General features: G+C 37.6%; 1 non-coding gene across 1 annotated transcript; it reads left to right on the plus strand.

Moving 5' to 3' along the window:
- The first annotated feature begins 208 nt into the window (after positions 1–208).
- LOC130454251 (U6 spliceosomal RNA) lies at positions 209–315 on the plus strand. Its single transcript, XR_008911914.1, has one exon. It is a non-coding gene; the product is annotated as a U6 spliceosomal RNA (small nuclear RNA).
- The last annotated feature ends 11,470 nt before the right edge of the window (positions 316–11,785 follow it).

Raw genomic sequence — 11,785 nt, forward strand, 5'->3', positions numbered from 1 at the left:
AATATCAATTCCAAAGCAGAAGAGCTGTAAGGGCTGAGCAATGGGCAATAAGTGACTTGTCCAGGATCACCCAGCTAAGAAATATCTGAGATTTGAAACCAGAATCTCCCATCTCCAAGTCTGACTCTCTATCCACTGAGACATCCAGCTGCTTCTCACTGCCCTGACTTATTTTGACCTTATATCAAACATATAAATGATTGCAGTTGTGCTTGCTTCAGCAGCACATATACTAAAATTGGAATGATACAGAGAAGATTAGCATGGCCCGTGCACAAGGATGACATGCAAATTCATAAAGCGTTCCATATTTTTTTCAAATCAAGGACACATGTGATACCCAGTAGAATCGTGTGTCAGCTATGGGAGGGGTGGTGGGAGGGGGGGAGGAAAAGAAAATGATCTTTGTTTCCAATGAATAATGTTTGAAAATGACCAAATAAAATAATGTTTAAAAGGGAAAAATAAATAAATTAATTAATTTTAAAAATAAAATAAAAATAAATAAATGACTGTAGTTGCTGATTGGACAAGGCTTTTGACCAACTACAGTGGCTACATACAACTCCCATTTTAGAAATCTCCTATTATGGACTCACACCTTCCCTCAACTTCTAGTCCTGATACAGAGACTTCCATATGGAAGTAATATGGAAGTGGCTGGCTACCCCACCCCTTAGGGGATCTAGAATAATCCTTATGGAGGCAGGGGGTACAGAAGAGGTTCTAATATAGTCACTCATGAGCCTCCATCAAGAATTTTCCTCTCTATATAACCAGATAATATCTCCCCTGGTTCATTTATGCAGTTAGCATCAACTAGGTTTTTTAAAAGGAAATGTACTGAAAGGGCATAGTCAGAACCGAAGTACAATGAAAACCAGGAGCAAACTCCCTCTACCACCTTGATCTCTGGAGAGAGCAGGCTCCAACTTAAAATGGTGATTGTGAAACATGTTCCTCCCCACCTCTCTACTTCACTCCTGGGCATGGCATAGTTAATGGATGCTTCTATCACTTTCTTGTAGGACACTAGCCAATGGATGGCTGCCACTTTTGCATAGTTTTGGTAGCTGAGTTGGTTCATTCACTTCTGGGCTGGGTGAAGTGGCTGATCTTTTAGATCAACTCCTTACAAGACTTATCTAATTTTGCTGCCCATTCTAATTGTTGAGGAGACTTTTGATGGTTCTTCTGACCTTTTGAAGTTCGTAAGATCATGGGTCATTCTTTCCCTGATTCTCAGCTTAAAGCCTGAAAGAATAAACTCAATCAGAACAGTGGCACCATGATGAGGACATAGTAGCTTGGTTAGAGAAACTGAAAGGCATCCAAGCCTTCTGCTACTTCCTAGCTGCTACCTCGCCCCCAAACCAGGCTCACAGCTCTGTTAATCCACAGTGAAAATAAGTAATTTGAGTCTTTTGTATGCACACTCATCTTCAGTTCAGCAGTTAATTAAAATGATTTTCTCCCCCATTTAGTAAAATGAGGATACCTAAATATGTTGTGAAGGAGGTAGAGATGGAAGAGAAGGTCTTCTCCATCAAGAATTTTTGAAAGCAGTCTTACCAAGGCTCCGCATGGACTGGCAGTGGGCAGAGTCTATTGTACATGCTAAAGGACTGGGCTAGTGTTCACATTACATAATTAATATAGAGATGTATTGATTTAGAATCTTGAACCCTAGAGACTACATTTCCCACAATCCCCTTTTCCTTTTTCCTGTTGTACATCATGGGTTAATTTTGTATTCAGTTTCAGTTTTGTGCAAGTTTTTTCACTCTCTCTCCCAGAGAGAGTTGCTGGGTTTTTTCTCTAGTTTTACTTTTCCCTTTGCTCTAAGTAAATTTTTAATAAATAGTATTAAAATAATACTTGGAGTATTGAATATTAATTTTGTTCCTTACATTTTTGGCTCACTACAAAGGGGTTGAACTGAGAACTTTTTTAAGGACTTCTCTGCTGGGAGTTTTCAAACGTCCATCCCAGCCACCCAGCTGAAGCTAGTTCCCTCACTTCCAGGAGCTGCTGCCTCCAGCAGCTGTATTTTCCACCCCGCCAGACCTGCTGGCTATTCTCCTACTGGCCCAGCTGCCTTAATTTGGGGAATTTGGTGGAGAAGCTGCTCCCAGTCCATGGCCTGGAGAGCAGCCCGAATCAGCCTGATCAGCCATTCCTACCAGCAGCTTGGCCAAACCCCAGCTAAGTGCTCATCCTCAGAGCTCAAGCCAAGTTGAACAAATGAATAAAGAACTTAAAACCATGATTGGCAAATTGTGCACGGAAACTCATTTAAAGTGGCCTGCAATTCTATCTCTGGCTCTATTTTATCTCAGAAGCAGACTCAGAGGTGATTTGTACATCTCACCATTTGAGATGCTATTTGGACATCCACCTATTCAGGTACAACCATTTGCCCCTGCCTATACCTCACTGTTAGGAGGGGATACAACCATTGCTACATATATCAGACAATTACAAACAAAATTGATAGAACTCCATGACTCTGAAGCTGCTGTTCAAGCAGGCTCCATAGATTTCTCGCTTCATGATTTAGACCCAGGTGATAGTGTGTACATAAAGAATTTCAAACATACTGGGTCAACTGAACCTGCTTATGATGGGCCATTCCACATCCTACTAACTATACCAACAACCATAAAAATTGGAGAGAGGGACTCATGGATTCATTGTAGCCATGTAAAGCAAGTACCTTCTGTTGATGATGAATAATTGGTTGCACTGCTTGTATATGACTATTGATTGTGCTTAAACTTCTTTATTGCTGGATTTGTACTATTTTGTTGCACTTTATTTGGTTGATCCTTCTATTTGTACAAGTTGCCTTGTAGGGCAACACATGTACTACCTCAAAGAAGAAAATCTGTATTAGTGACCTATATTGACCTGATGTGCCTTTTGTAACATTTTGTGCCTCTACTACATTTTTTTGGATTTTCTTGAATGTATTATTGCTTTATCTACCTCATTTGCACTCACATCATTTTATCTGCCTTATTTGCACTCACACTGAGGATCACGGTAAGTCAAAGAGAAAATGAATCTTATTTTTCGGAAACTAGCCCTATACTTTACCTCTGTAATTGTCTACCTGCTCAAAATTCCCTGCTCCATCAAAACCAAGACAGGAAGGAAAGAGGGAGAGAGACCTCCACCCAATTTATATCCTGTCTACATCAGCACGATGTAGATGATCACAGGAAGTGAGTGGGGTTCTGGGAATCATAGTTTTGCTGGGAATCATAGTTTTGCTGAGGATCATAATTTTTAGGGTAATCAATTCTAATTATACACTATGCATATTGAGGGAATTCTCTCACCCACTGAAGCAATGAATGAGGCACCTGGGATTGGCTGTATCAGTGACTATGAGCAAGAAGGCCATATTTTGATCAACAATATTGTCTCTTTTTTTTAATAGCAACTATGAGACATCTTCCTGGAGGAAAGCAGCCCAAACCCCAAGAAGGACTTCATAGGATCATAACTCTACAGCTGGAAGGGACACCAGGGGTCACTTAGTTCAAGTCCCTAATTTTACACAAGAGGAAATTGAGGCCCAGAAAAAAGAAGTGACTTGCCCAATGTAACACAAATAGTAAGTACCCAAGGGGATATTGGAACTCTGATTCCACAGTTCTTTGTCTATCCCTTGGCAAAAGGCAATTGTGGTTTTGCAGAGTGGGCTGCCCTGTTGGATTTTAATGCATCAAGTTCTTTCTCAGAGTCACACTGAAGTCTCAGTTCACTATTCTTAGCACAATTCCTGGCACATTGGAGGCATTTATTAAATGTTTATTGATGGATTATGCATAGTGGGAAGGAGTATTCTCTGACCTGATATAAGCTCGTTAGCAGGATTTCAGAATTCTTTCTAAAATAGCACCAAGAAAGTATTTATCAATAGTATTAACCTCTGTTATTGGCATAGAAGTTTCACAATTTCAAGACAATGGTAAATTTTATTATAACTCTCCATGGCTATATCAAAAGCCTTAAGGATTGTTCATAATAATGATAACAATAGCTAGCATTTACATAGTGCTTTGATGTTTACAAAATGTTGTACAAATGTCATCTAATTTGATTCTCACAACTATCCTGAGAGGTAGATGCTTTGATTGTCCTCATTGGGGGGGGGGGGGAGTGGAAAGGGGTTACACTCTAGTAAGAGTCTGAAGCAAGAATTTCTATGCTGCATCCCAGACTGAATCAGGATTCTGATTGTAAAACTGGGTCTAATTTGTGTCTGAACTAACAAAATGTAAAAGACCTGTTAAGTAATTACTTCAACAGCAATTTGGCTTTAGTGCGAATAGATGCTCATGAATTTTCATGGAGGTTAAGCGCACAGCAAGTAGTACTTTGGAACCAATGACAAACTTACCATTTTGAAAAATAACTACTCGTGTATAGGAATTCTTGTTATATGTCATAGAATAAAAATGGATTCTGTTTTATAATATGAAGAAGGAAGAGTCCCATAGAATGTAATCTCCCTGAGGGCAGGGACTATTCTGTTATTGTAGTTGTTTCCATTATATTCCCAATGCCTGGCACAGTGCTTGAAACATTGTAGACTTTGAATGAACATTTATGAAATTAAGTTGAATTTGGAAAGCTAGGTAGCTCAGTGGAAAGAGAGCCAGGCCTAGAGTTAGGTGGACTTGGGTTCATATATGACCTCTGACACTTCATGAATAAGGTCTGCATATCCATGTAATCATTCTGACTTTGGTTTTTCATACAATTTGAGCTTTGAATAACATAGAAGGTAGAACAGGAAAATAAATGTTAGAGTCTAGGGAGCTGGCTTGTGGATCATTGCATCTAGGAATGAAGCCCAATAGGCAGAAATTTGATTTGAGTTTGTTACATATAAGGTTGTTCTTTGCCATCATCATCATCAACAAAAATCTACTGCTTAGTCTAGTGTGCTTTGGGCACCATCCTAGGAGCTGGAAATGCAAAGACACAGTATAAGACATAGTCTCTTCCCTGTAGAGATTGCACTTTGAGGAAGGATACAGAATATATATTAAATGGTGACCAAAAATAAAAAGTGATCAATGCTAATTCAAAATGAGTATGGTAGGAATTTAGAGAAGAGAAAGATGGCCAAAGGCAGAGGAGGTCAGAAGATTCTAAACTTCCTTACATCCTTGAACTGAGCCTTTAAGGGAGGCTAGGATTTAGAGGTTGTTTTTTTGTTTTTTTGTTTGAATTTTTTTCTATATGTAGAGAAGGTACTACATATAGAGAATAGCATAAGAAAAGACCTCACACAGATTATAAGTGATACTGGGAATAGTATGCTTAAAAAAGGGGATTGATTTATCCCAAATAGATAAACACATTGGTTGTGAATGCATCAGAGAAGATCTTAAATGCCTGTTTGAGGAGTTTGGACTTTCTCCCATGACAATAAGAACCTATGAATAGTTTCTGAGCAATAGTGATAAGTTCAAACTGGTATTTTAGGGTGTCTGATTGGGATGGGTCAAACATCAAATTACTGGGGAGGGGGATGAAATTGACCATATCTTCAAAAACACAAAATGTCTAGTTGGCGATGTGTGAGCCATTTCAGAATCAGCTGTCTGTGCAGTCAGACCATCAAGTGATTACAGCAAAAATTAATACCAAATTAGAAAAAAGATAAAGTGGAAAAGAAGACACTGTACAGCTACAACAGCTCCACCCTGATGTATTTAAATAGTTTGTTCACTCAAAAAGTGGTAAATAAAGTTCAATGGATATTTATTTGAATTAATGCTGTTCCTTGGAAACCTTTAACCATTGTAAAACAATTTTCACAAATCTATAGAAAATCAAGAGTCCAGAAATCATCTCAGCCAACAAACCCTTGATCTTATTGCCAGAGAAGTCTGAAAGTCAATGGAAAAACTTATTTAGAATAAAGCTTACTTGTGAAAACATTATGGAGGAAGAAAAAAAATATTACATAAAAGTGTGATGGAAGATTATGATGAGCTCTATTGCCTCACAAGTTAGTAAAAAAGCAGTTGAGGAGGAAATTAGTATGAGAAAGGCTGGGAGTGAGAACAAACTACTGCAGATGTCCCCAAGAGCATTTATACACAAAATTATAAAGACAACAAATAGGTATGAGATAGAATAGGACTACTGTGCCTTCTAAAGCACACTATTTTCTTAATATATGATGATGAAATCACCAAGCAAATACTTCAGCCTTCTATATTCTGAGGATGTAGAAATAGCAGACAAGAAAAATAATTCAGAAATGGGAACAGAATCAATGCTACAGGAAACTCAGTTTTGAAAGTTCTTGGGTATCAATTTCTAAGTAAAACAAAAAGGGAAATTACTAAAAATATAAAAATTGTATTATCTCAATTAAGCCAATGTATATAAAGCTCTTCAAAGGATGAGTGGTGATACAGTAGATAAAGTGTCAGGCCTTGAAGCAGAATAACTCATCTTCCTGAGTTCAAATCTGGCATCAGACACTTACTAGTTGTATAACCCTGGTCAAGTCACTGTTTACCTCACTTGCCTCTTCTAAAAAATAATCTGGAGAAGGAAATGGCAAACTAACTCCAATATCTTTTCCAAGAAATTCCCAAATGGAGTCATTAAGAGTTAGACATGACTGAAACAACTGAATAACAACAAAACTTTACAAACTTTAAAGCTCCATAAAACCAGATACAATTGCTACTTCATTCTAAGTAGGGAATGTACTGGAGTGGGGAGAAACTTGAGGTAGGAAGACCAGTCAGCAGGCTATTGAAATAATCTAGGTGAGATGATGTGGGCCTTCACCAGCATTGTGGCAGAATCAGAGAAGAGAAGGGACTGTATGTGATGAATTTTTGTGAAGATATAGTGATAAGATTTGACAGCTGATTGAATATAGAGGTGAGAGAAAGTGATCAATAAAGGATAATATCATCTAGGATTACAGACAGGTTCCCAGGCTTACTGGGAGGATATTGTTATCCTCTGCAGTTACAGGAAATTAGGAAGTTTGAAGAGAAAGATAGTGAGTTCAGTTTGGATATATTGAGTTTAAGATGCCTGCAAGATGTCCAGTTTGAAATATTCACTAGGCAGTTAGAGCTGAAAAGTTACAGATCTGGAGAGGGTTAAGGCTAAACAAATAGATCTAACAATCATCTACATAGAGATAGTAGTTGAATCCTTAGAAGCTGACGAGGTCACTAGATGAAATGGTATAGAGAGAAAAGAGGACTCTGGACAGAGCCACAGGAATCCATGGTTAATGAATATGACTTGAATGAAGATCCAACCAAAGAAACTGGGGAGCTATCAGAAAGGAAGGAAGAGAATCACTAGTGTCCCAGAAACTAGAAAGAAATGAGTATTAAGGAAAAAATATTATGGACAATATCAAAATCTGTAGAGGTCCAGTAGGATGAGAATTAAAAAAAAGATTTGGCAATAAAGAGATCATTGATAACTTTAGAGAGAGAAGTTTCATTTGAATAATGAAGTCAGAAATCAAACTGTAGAGGTAAAATGAGAATAGGAGGAATGGAAGTGGAGGTAATAATTATAGATGACCTTCTCAAGAAGTTTAGCCACAAAAGCGAGGGAAAATATAGGACAATAGTTAAAAGTGATGGACACACTTCCTAAAATGTAACTGAGGTTTTTCAGGATGGAGAAGACATAGGTGTGTTTGTTAACAGTAGAAAGTATCCAGTAGATAAGGAAAGACTGAAGATAAAGGAGCTAGTACGGATGATTAGAGGAGAAATCTGCTGAAGAAAATGGTATGAAATGCAATCACTTGTGTATGGAGAGGGGTTTACTTTAACAAGGAAAAGGATCACTTCATTATATGAAACAGGAGTAAAAGTGGCAATTGTGGCAGAAGGCATATGGGCAATTTGAGATCAAAGGTGAGAAGAGAAAACTATCTGAATGTCTTCAGTTTTTTCAATGAAAAGGCAGGCTTCTCAGCTTAGGGAGTAGGAAAAAGGAGTCATGGAAGGTTTGACCAGTGATAAAAATATTTTGAAAAGCATCTGTGGTGATTGAGATGATGAATCAATTAAGAAGAGAATTGCTTTACTGCAGTGAGGGCCCAGTTAAGATCACACAACATAAACTTGTAATGTATACAGTCAGCATGGCTTTATGATTTTCTCCAGTTCCTTTTGGCTGTATATGAGGAGAATAAAGGCAACAAATCATAGGAGTAATCCAAGGCTGAAGACTGGCAGAGAGAGATTGGCTGTAGGATTAAATGCAGAGAATTCAAAAGAAGACAACAGTGCATATTTAAACTGGTTCATCAAGGAGGGATCAAGATGGGGAAGAGAAAAGAGTGGAGTCATTGCAAGGATGATAGTCTGGGAATGAACTAAGATTGAGAGATTGGGGGTCTTGGTTAGAACAAAATTATGGGTTAAGGTGGCAAGGAAGAGGGGAAAATAGAATGGGAACAGATTGTGATCAGAAAATTTTAGAGATTTTTAGGAATTTTAGAGTTCTTAAAGAGATGGGTAAGGTCTGAAATAACTGAAGAAAGAAAGGTTCAAGTTTCCAAGCATATTGATTTATTAAGCAGAGCATGCCAATTGCTTAACAAATTGAGAACAGGCCTCTAAAGCTTGACATTCAGCCCTAAATAAAGGAGGAGACAGATTTTCATGAATTAAAAGAAAAACAATTAACAGGATATAAAGCAGGGCATCATTTGGCCTCAAAATGGAATCAGTTTTACAAGAGGGAGTCAGTTTGGTTCATACAATTCTCTCAATAAATGTGGAACTGGAGCATTTGTGTATCATGGCATGATACAGATAGTGACCATCTCTGTGTGTACCTGAGGAATTGAATGCATAAATTAAGGAACTAGAAAGGAAGTAGGGAAGTAGCTAATAGATAGGAAGAGACTAAAGATAAGTAAGACAGTAGGGATGAAGATAAGTAAAAGAGTGCACAGTCTCCCAGAGAAGACACAATGGAATGAGATTATTTGGATATTTAGAAGGTTTGATTCTTGACAAGGACCACCTCAAAAGAGCCAAGCAATTCTCTTAAAGACTCTCCCCCAGAAAGGAGTCTCATATGCAGAGATAGGAACATAGAAGATTCCTTGACAGATGCAACTGTGAAGATGACTTTGTTCAATGACCTTGTGAGGATCAATAACAAGTGAAGTATGAAAGGAGAGAACATATATTCCATAGCTTTATGAAAGATATCCTATGCAAAATACATATAGGAGAAGGAATTCCCTATGTAGTTCTCTAGGTGCTCCCATTTGGAAATGGCAAGGCACTGATTCACATTTCAGATTAATATTTGGAGAAATTTTTCAGGTTCTAAAACCTTTTATTTGCATTAAAATTTTGTGTTCCAATAATTAAAATCATTTGAACAAAAAAAAATGGCAGTCCAATTTGCTGCATTTTACAGCTTGCCAGGACCTTGGAACAGTTTTGCATTTTACTGTTAACTAGATTTATTGTAGTCCCACCCAGGTTTATTGATTGAATTGTAATCCCCACATTCCTGAGAGCACATTGAGATCTCAAGTGAGATGAATCTAGCTAACCAGACAGGAAGAACTAAGAGGATGAAGAATGTACATCTAGATTATAAAATGCAGTTGTATGGGCAGTCCATTGGATTAGTCTTTACATGGAAGTCCATATGAGGAAGAAGAGTTCAAGAGAATTTAAGCTCTTTCAGGAAGGAAGCTATCTTACTTTGATAAATGCATTCCCTGTATCTAACTAATTGCCTGGCATAAAGTAAGGACTTAATAACTATTTGTTGATCGATTAATTGATTGATGCTACAGCTAGAAAACAAACTGAGCTTAGAACTAAAGGAAAAACAGCAAGTTGGATAACATTTGGATAGTTGCAATTGTTTTTCAATTATGTCAATCTGTTTATTGACTCTAAAGCCCATCTTTTTACATGAATATTTTCCTGGTGGTGCTCTATGATTGCACCATCTCTGATTAGTCATAGAATCATAGAGAGCTTCTATACTGCAGACATCATCTGATCCAACCCCTTATTTCTAGATGTAGAAACTGAAGTAACCATAATTATGTGACTTGTCAAAGGTCAAAATATAAAGCTCACAGGAGATTCAAAAGTTAATAGTCAGATTCATAATGGGCATATAAACTGTAGCATCTTATTAATTATAATTTATGGGCAAAATTTTGACAAAAATCATTTAGAATATGTATGAGTACAAAAATAATTGAGATGCTAATGTAGCTAGAGCAAACTGATAAACACATCAAGTATTGAATTACAGTCCATGATATATTAAAAGACTTATAGAAAGGGCTTTAATACAGTCTCCTGATTTGTGAAAAATTTATGGAAGGTCATTCACAAGAATTGTATAAATAAGAAGATTTAAGATAAGGTATCATTTATACTTTAGAGAAACCACATATGCTAATGAAGTCACCAAAGATCTCTCCAAGGGTAGTTCAGGTATGTGGCCTGAGTTGGCACCCTGTACCCTATTCTTACTCATCCAACTTATAGTCATGCTAAAAGGTCTGGAATTCCCAGAGTAGGGTTTGGCCACTCATGATCACACAGCCACAACTCAGCTTCTTTTAGGACTCTAGGGATAACCCAAGTGTTTCCACAATATACTCTACAACTTGCTACTATAGCTCTTAAGTCCCTACTGATATACTTTCCATTTATACAAAACCAGTTACAACAATACTATTGACCGTTAAACATGCAACCAGAAGAGAAATCCCATGAACTTTATCTTTTGTTTTCTTCACCAAGTTTCAAAACTAGGCAAAACTATTTGTCTGCTTTCTACTCCCCTTTTGATCTTCACAGTTATTTTTGGGTAAAACTGATTCTTTGCTACTCTTTCGGGCTGCTGAAACAGTGTCAGTTTCTTTTAGCCCACTACTACGGCCTTTGACTGAATTCTGAAAGTGTTCCTTTCTTTTAGCATAGCTCAAAAGAGCTGCAAAACCTTTCTCTTCCCTAACCCTAAACACTCTCAAGCTACAGAGATCAGTAAAGAGCAACATATGTATTCCTAATAGGTTCCCAACTCTTTAGTGTAAGATTTAAAGCAATATAAATCCAGACAGCTCTCCACAGAACAGCAGGATTCGGTCCTCCTAAAATCAGACTCCAGTAGTTGACACAGCTTATCTGGTTTCATTGGGTAACCTCAGCTGACACAGCCCTTCTCCGAGTCATACATTATTCTCTCAAAAAAGGACTGCCTCTTTTCCAGTCTGCACAGCTCCAAGCAAAAGAGTTATAGATCCCGGCTGGCAACTTAGCTCCTGTCAATTTTTATAGTCTTATCTTCTGTCCCCAGCTTTTCCTGTTCATCTTCCTTTCCTCCTTTCTTCATCTGGTCCTTTCCTCTCTTCCTCTCCTCATGCTTCAAATCAAACTACTCTCCTAAACAGTCAGCTATCTCTATTAATATGAAACTCCAGAATCTACCTTTATATCAAGTCTATCTCCAATAGTCTTTAAATAATTTTCTCATAATACTCACACAATTATTTGATTTATAGTTTATTTCCATCCCTAGCTGAACTCAGGAGTTTAAAAGTTGAGCCAAAATGAAGTAATATGACAAGGGCAACAGGTGAGGGAAAAAATAAAAGGAGAATGTGTAAGAGTCTGAGGAGAGAGAGCTCAAAAGGAGGACTAAAGTATAGCAAAGAAGAAACTGAGGGCCATTGGGACCCTAAAGGCATCTCAAAGACTCAGATGGAATC

This window comes from Monodelphis domestica, chromosome 4 (assembly GCF_027887165.1).
Source record: "Monodelphis domestica isolate mMonDom1 chromosome 4, mMonDom1.pri, whole genome shotgun sequence".
Classification (NCBI taxonomy): domain Eukaryota; kingdom Metazoa; phylum Chordata; class Mammalia; order Didelphimorphia; family Didelphidae; genus Monodelphis; species Monodelphis domestica.